This window comes from Camellia sinensis, chromosome 1 (assembly GCF_055761805.1).
Source record: "Camellia sinensis isolate YWXY chromosome 1, ASM5576180v1, whole genome shotgun sequence".
Taxonomy (NCBI): Eukaryota; Viridiplantae; Streptophyta; class Magnoliopsida; order Ericales; family Theaceae; genus Camellia; species Camellia sinensis.
Window position 1 is genome coordinate 104032228 of NC_138961.1, and position 6555 is coordinate 104038782.

A 6555-nucleotide genomic window follows, 5' to 3' on the forward strand; every position below is an offset into this window, starting at 1 on the left:
GGTGCTCGACCCGGTCACACAATTACAGAGTCATAATTCCAGTGGTTCAGTCTTTAAAGACAGTAATATAATAAATTACCTCGAGCCTAGGTCCAGATGTACATGTGCATGTACAAAGTTAATCGATATCTCAATACATTCAATGAATACGATCTCGATCTTGTGGGTCTAACCAATCTAGATACACATGCAGCAGATACAAAAAAAGATGCCGATCAAAATCAATTAATATCCCAAGCAAAGATGTGCACATGTACTAATTCAGAATCAATCATCACATAAGCATTCGTTTATAAACAGTATAGATACCTGGGATAACGGTCGCAGTATTCTGAGTGCTTTCTGGGATGAGTGCAATTACTCTATCCTGATTAGCAATTCCTACCATTGGTACGAATCTAGCTGAGGTAGAAGATTTATTCACATTTTGTCCAGTTCGGGGACAATTCCTTACCATATGGTCCATTTTACCACACCTAAAACGAGCCCAGAAGTCCAATAATAAACCCCTTGGCGTTTCTTACACTGATGGTGGCAAAGGTTCTCACCGTAGTGGCAACTGATGTTGTTGTCTCAAAATCTCTGCCATTTCTTGTACTATTCTTTACAGTCTATAAAGTCGGGCTATGGAAGAGTCTGCCAACTCGTATGCCCTTACTTTATCCGTGTTCTACACAAATTCTTATTAAGCCTTGCCAAATACCGGGATGCCCAATACAAAGATGAACACAGATACACATGCGTACATTCGTACATAGGCACATTGTTATTTTCTCATTTTATGTATCGAAAAGACACAATTAATCACATACGTAACAGATGATTGCATACTTAACAGATATCGCCTGCTGAGCATTTACTAAGTAATTATATACTCAAATCATGTTCATATTTCCCATAGACACCCATTTGCAGAATCGAATGCACATAAGCAACTTTTTATGACTCATATGTTCATATATGTGCCTTATAACAAAACAAACTTGTTGTACACATTAGTGCAACAATTCACATCTCATATTATCACATGTTCTCAATATTTGATTAAACTTGCATTATACTTTGTACAAAAGATTCACAGGTATGCATATACTAAAAAGCATACGTATTCAAACAATTTGCAATGCAAGAGAATCACAAACTTATAATATATATTTGTTCATATTAACATTTAAGCGTATTCTTGATGCTTTCAGATTCAAACTTATTACATGAATGCATCCTAGATCTCCCCTAGATGCTTATTGCTCTTTTGGACAAGTGTGTGAGTTATTAACTCGTGCTTTGATACCACTCTGTCACGAACTGAACCCGCCCTATGGGTTAAGGCCATAACCGACCAGTAATCACGAGATTCCCTACGACCTCAAACCAAATAAGACAAAACTCATCAGAGTAAAGGGGCCAAACGGAAGCAAATTTAAAACTTTATCCATAGAGCCGTGCTTATATGCACATCATAACATTCCACATTTACATATGTTAATAACTCACAACAGAAAGTATAGTAGCATAAGGTTTTGTACCAACAGGATCATTCAAATCTAAGTCAGCCAAACAAAACTATACACAGACGTATACCAAAGTCCTCGCCAACATGACGAAATACACAGAACGGCAAAAGGGCGAAGACGTGTCTCCCGTGTAAGACGCGAGGGATGACTCCTCAAAACTTTGGTTGTTCCATACAGACTTCACTAAGGCTGGGCCTGGACCTCTCTAGGCTCACCTACAAACACATGAATGAGCGTGAGCGAAAAGCCCAGTAAATAATATCAAATAAAGAATATACATTAGAACAATATACATCAAACGGCCTTGGGCCCATTTTATATTTCTAACTAATACATACATACATAGACATATGTAAGTTAAGTAACTGCGGTTCCAAACACATCATATGGCCTCGGGCCCAATTCTTTAGTATCATTCAGGTCAAACTGGCCTTTGGCCCATTCATTCGTTCCTGTCAAAACAGCTTCTGGCCCATTAATTCATTCTTGTCAAAACGGCCCTTGGCCCATTCATTCATGTCAAAACGGCCTTTGGCCCATTCATTCAAGTCAAAACGGCCTTCGGCCCATTCATTCATGTCAATCAGCCTTCGGCCCAATCATTTATGTCAATCGGCCTTCGGCCCAATCATTCATGTCAATCGTTCGGCCTAATCATTCATGTCAATCGGCCTTCGGCCCAATCATTTATGTCAATCGGCCTTTGGCCCAATGATTCGTGTCAATCGGCCTTTGGCCTAATCATTTATGTCAATCGGCCTTCGGCCCAATCATTCATATCAATCGACCTTTGGCCCAATCATTCATGTCAATCGGCCTTTGGCCCAATCATTCATGTCAATCGGTGTCCACCATTCAAATTAATGAACTTACAAAACTTACATAGAAGTAAACAATTGGACAACAACATATTTCAAATATCTTGTTAAGACATTACTCACAGTGATCGGCTTGTGGGTTTGCCCTGGAGCTTGACCTTACACATCATATAGCACATATGGGTCACAAACGATTCAATCCATTCTTTAACTCACATATTCCTCTTTAGGCTTCATTCTTATCTCTTTAACTCAATTACAATGCTCAATGCATCTCTAAGAGTACTTGGAAGTGAAAGAGAACAGAAAATGAAACACAGAATGTCTTTTCAAAATTTCAGAAAACAGGGTCCCTGCTTGAGCGTGGACTTCCCTGCTCGAGCGGACCCTTGAGGCTTGAAAAAGTACTGGATATATCAAAATTACGCTCGAGCTCGAAGTTTGGCGCTCGAGCGGAAGGCCTGTCTACATAGCTCCCCGCTCGAGCGTGAACTCCCCCGCTCGAGTGGACACCATATCTGCAGAAAAATACTGGGAGCACGAAATTCAGGCTCGAGCGGCGGTTTCTCCGCTCGAGCGGACATCAAATTTTCTGGGTTTTCCAGAACATGTTCTTGAGCTTCAATTCGATGTTCAAAGGTTCCAAATGCGTGATTTTGGCTCAAACTTCACATATACATATTCTAACATGGTATAAACACCAAATTACAACACAATGAAGCTCAATTTCATAATTTAATCGCATGCATGTCTCAAATTAACTCAAACTTATCACCAATACACTAGATTCAAACATGCAAGACTCAAACTCCCATGATTTGCACTTGCATGTGAAATATACACAATATTCTCAACTTAATTGGTGAAGAGGTGATCAAATACATGGTCATTAATCAAAACTCAACATGGATCATACACATTGTGCTCAAATATGGAAATTCATAGTAATTTCCTACATGCATGCATCTATTGACTTCAAATTCAACAAATACAACTCAATTTCCTCATAATCAAACTAATTCATGTTCTTGACCATTAATCAAACTTGAATTCACAATTTACAACATTAAACTCACGAATTCCCTTACCTAGGAGCTCAATCTTCCAAACTATAGTAAATTCTTGAGTTTTAACCTTCAAATTTTTCAAACTTCAGCCAAACACATAATTTTCCCCCTTGTTTCTTCTCTAGCCGACCCTTTCCCTTTCTTAGAGTTTATAATCAGCCAAAATGAAGATAAAAGGGAGAAATTGAGTGTATAGCGCCTTTATTAAAAGTCCCTTTGGTCATATTATTTAATTCGCTAATTAAATCAATTTAATCTGATCCGAATCAATTTCTAATTAAATTTCACCGTAGGCTCTAAAAAGTATTCCAATCACAATGGCGTAATCAATTTCGGTTTCGGTGGCCGATAGGGCCTTCAATTTAAATTCTAAAGCCGATAATCAAACAGATATTCCTACGGTGAACATATAGAAATTCAAAACCATATATTTTCACATAATGGCACACAAAATCATATCAAAACACATAATCACATTTGTATTAAGGACCAATTAGCATAATAAGGGACAGGGTTATCATAGGTAATTAGTCCCATGCTCTTGTCACAGAAGATAGAGGCAGAGACAGAGGTAGAAGAAGAGGCAGAGGAAGAAGTAAGAGTAGAGGCAGATAGAACAATAGGAGTAAATCTAGAGACAGTAAAAGTCAAGGTAACTCTAGCTTCACTTGCTTTCATTGTGGCCTGGAGGGTCACATAAAGAGGAACTGTCCAAGCCAGAAAGATAAAGGCCAAAGTAGTAAGTCAAAGGGAGATGAGAACATGACAGCCACAACAACTGATGAAATACTTCTTGTAGTTGGTAAAGAGGAGGATTGTCTTCACGTGGCTGACCACAGCTGTACAGAGTGGGTGATAGACACAGCTGCATCCTATTATGCGACTTCCCACAGAGAACTATTCAGCTCGTACAACGTTGGAGATTTTGGCATTGTTCGAATGAGAAATTCTAGCTATTCGAAGATTGTGGGCATTGGAGACATTAGTATTTAGACTAATGTCAGACACAAGATGGTTCTCAAAGATGTGAGGCATGTTCCAGATTTGCACCTCAATCTTATCTCTAGAAGCACTCTGGACCAACAGGGCTATACAAGTACATTCGGAAATGGCCATTGGAAGTAACAGGAGGAGCTTTGATAATCGCCAGAGGAAAGATGTTTTCAACACTGTATAAGATTCAAACGAAGATCTGTCTGGAAAGTCTTAATGTAGCAGAATACAAGGAGTCACCAAACTTATGGCACAGAAGACTGGTTCACATGAGTGAGAATGGATCTGCATCTGTTGGCAAATCAATCCAAGATACCCTTATACAAAGGAAGTGCCTTAAAGTCATGTGATCATTGCCTTTTGGCAAGCAGCATTGAGTATCATTCAGTTCAAAGAGCAAGAGAAAACAGAAGTGTTCAGTATGGTATACTCGGATGTTTGTGGCCCAATCGAAGTAGAGTCACTTGGTGGCTACAAGTATTTTCTAATCTTCATTGATGATGCATCAAGGAAGTTGCGGGTGTATTTCCTGAAGACAAAGAATGATGTATTCCAGCACTTTCAAGAGTTCTATGCAATGGTGGAAAGAGAGATCAGGAAGACGTTGAAGTGTCTTCACACAGACAACGGTGGCGAGTACACTTTCAATGCTTTTGAAGCATATTGTGCTAGCAGAGGTATCCGGCACGAGACAATTGTTCTCGGTACCCCACAACACAATGGTGTAGCAGAGAGGATGAATCGCACTATTGTTGAAAGAGTTAGATACATGCTCAGAATGGCAAAGTTGCCAAAGTCATTCTGGGCTGAAGCCGTCTGTACAACCGGTTATCTCATCAATAGGTCGCCTTCAGTCCCGTTGAATTTTGCGATACCTGAGGAAGTCTGGTCCAGAAGAAAGATATCATATTCTCACTTGAGAGTCTTCGGGTGTAAGGCGTTCGCACACATCTCCAAGGAAAACAGATAGAAGCTTGATGACAAGTCCACTCCATGTATATTTGTGGGCTATTCAGATGCAGCATCTGGCTACAAGTTGTGGGACTCAGTGAACAAGAAGATGTTTAGGAGTAAAGATGTTGTGTTTCAGGAAGACTAGATAGTAGCAGATTTTGAGAAGTCTACAAATTCTAGAGATATCATCACTCCAGACTTGTTCCCATCTCCTGAGCCATCACAAAATGCTAGATGTGATGATGTGCAACAAGAAGTACCAGAGTTGCAGGATCCTATGCCAGAAATTGAGGATCAGGAGGAAAGAGATGAAGACCTGGATAAAGAGGGTGTTGAGCAGAGGGAACAACCCCCTCAACCAGAGGCAACTGGACCTCAGTTGCGGAGATTTGGAAGAGCTGTCGTGCCATCAACCAAATATCCCGTTTCTCAGTATATTCTAATTACTGATGAAAGGAAGCCTGACAGTTTTTCGGAAGCAAAGAGTCATACAGAGAAAGATTGCTGGATGCAAGCCATGAAGGAGGAAATGAGTTCTTTGCAGAAGAACCACACTTATGAGCTTGTTTCACTTCCAAAGGGCAGGAAGACATTGAAAAACAAATGGGTTTACAAATTGAAGAAAGATGGCAACGGTAAAATACTGCAGCATAAAGCTCGCTTGGTGGTCAATGGTTTTGGACAAAAGAAGGGAATTGATTTTGATGAGATCTTCTCTCCAGTTGTGAAGATGACTTCTATTCGAGTAGCTCTGGGATTGGTAGCTCGCTTGAATCTGGAGGTAGAACAAATGGATGTCAAAACTGCCTTTCTCCATGGTGATTTGGAGGAAGAGATCTACATGGAGCAACCAGAAGGATTTGAAGTTAAAAAGGAAACAGAACCTAGTTTGCAAATTGAGGAAGAGTCTTTATGGCCTGAAGCAGGCGCCGAGACAATGGTACTAGAAGTTTGATTCATTCATGGTAGATCACGAGTACATAAGAACAATAGCAAACCAATTTGTATATTTCTGAAGATTTTCGGATGGAAACTTCATCATCCTACTGTTGTATGTCGATGATATGCTGATCATCGGACATGATATTGCTATGATCAACAAGTTGAAAAAGGACTTGTCGCAGTATTTTGACATGAAGAATTTAGGCCCAGCACAGCAGATTTTGGGCATGAAGATTGTTCGTGATAGGAAAGCTAAGATGATATGGT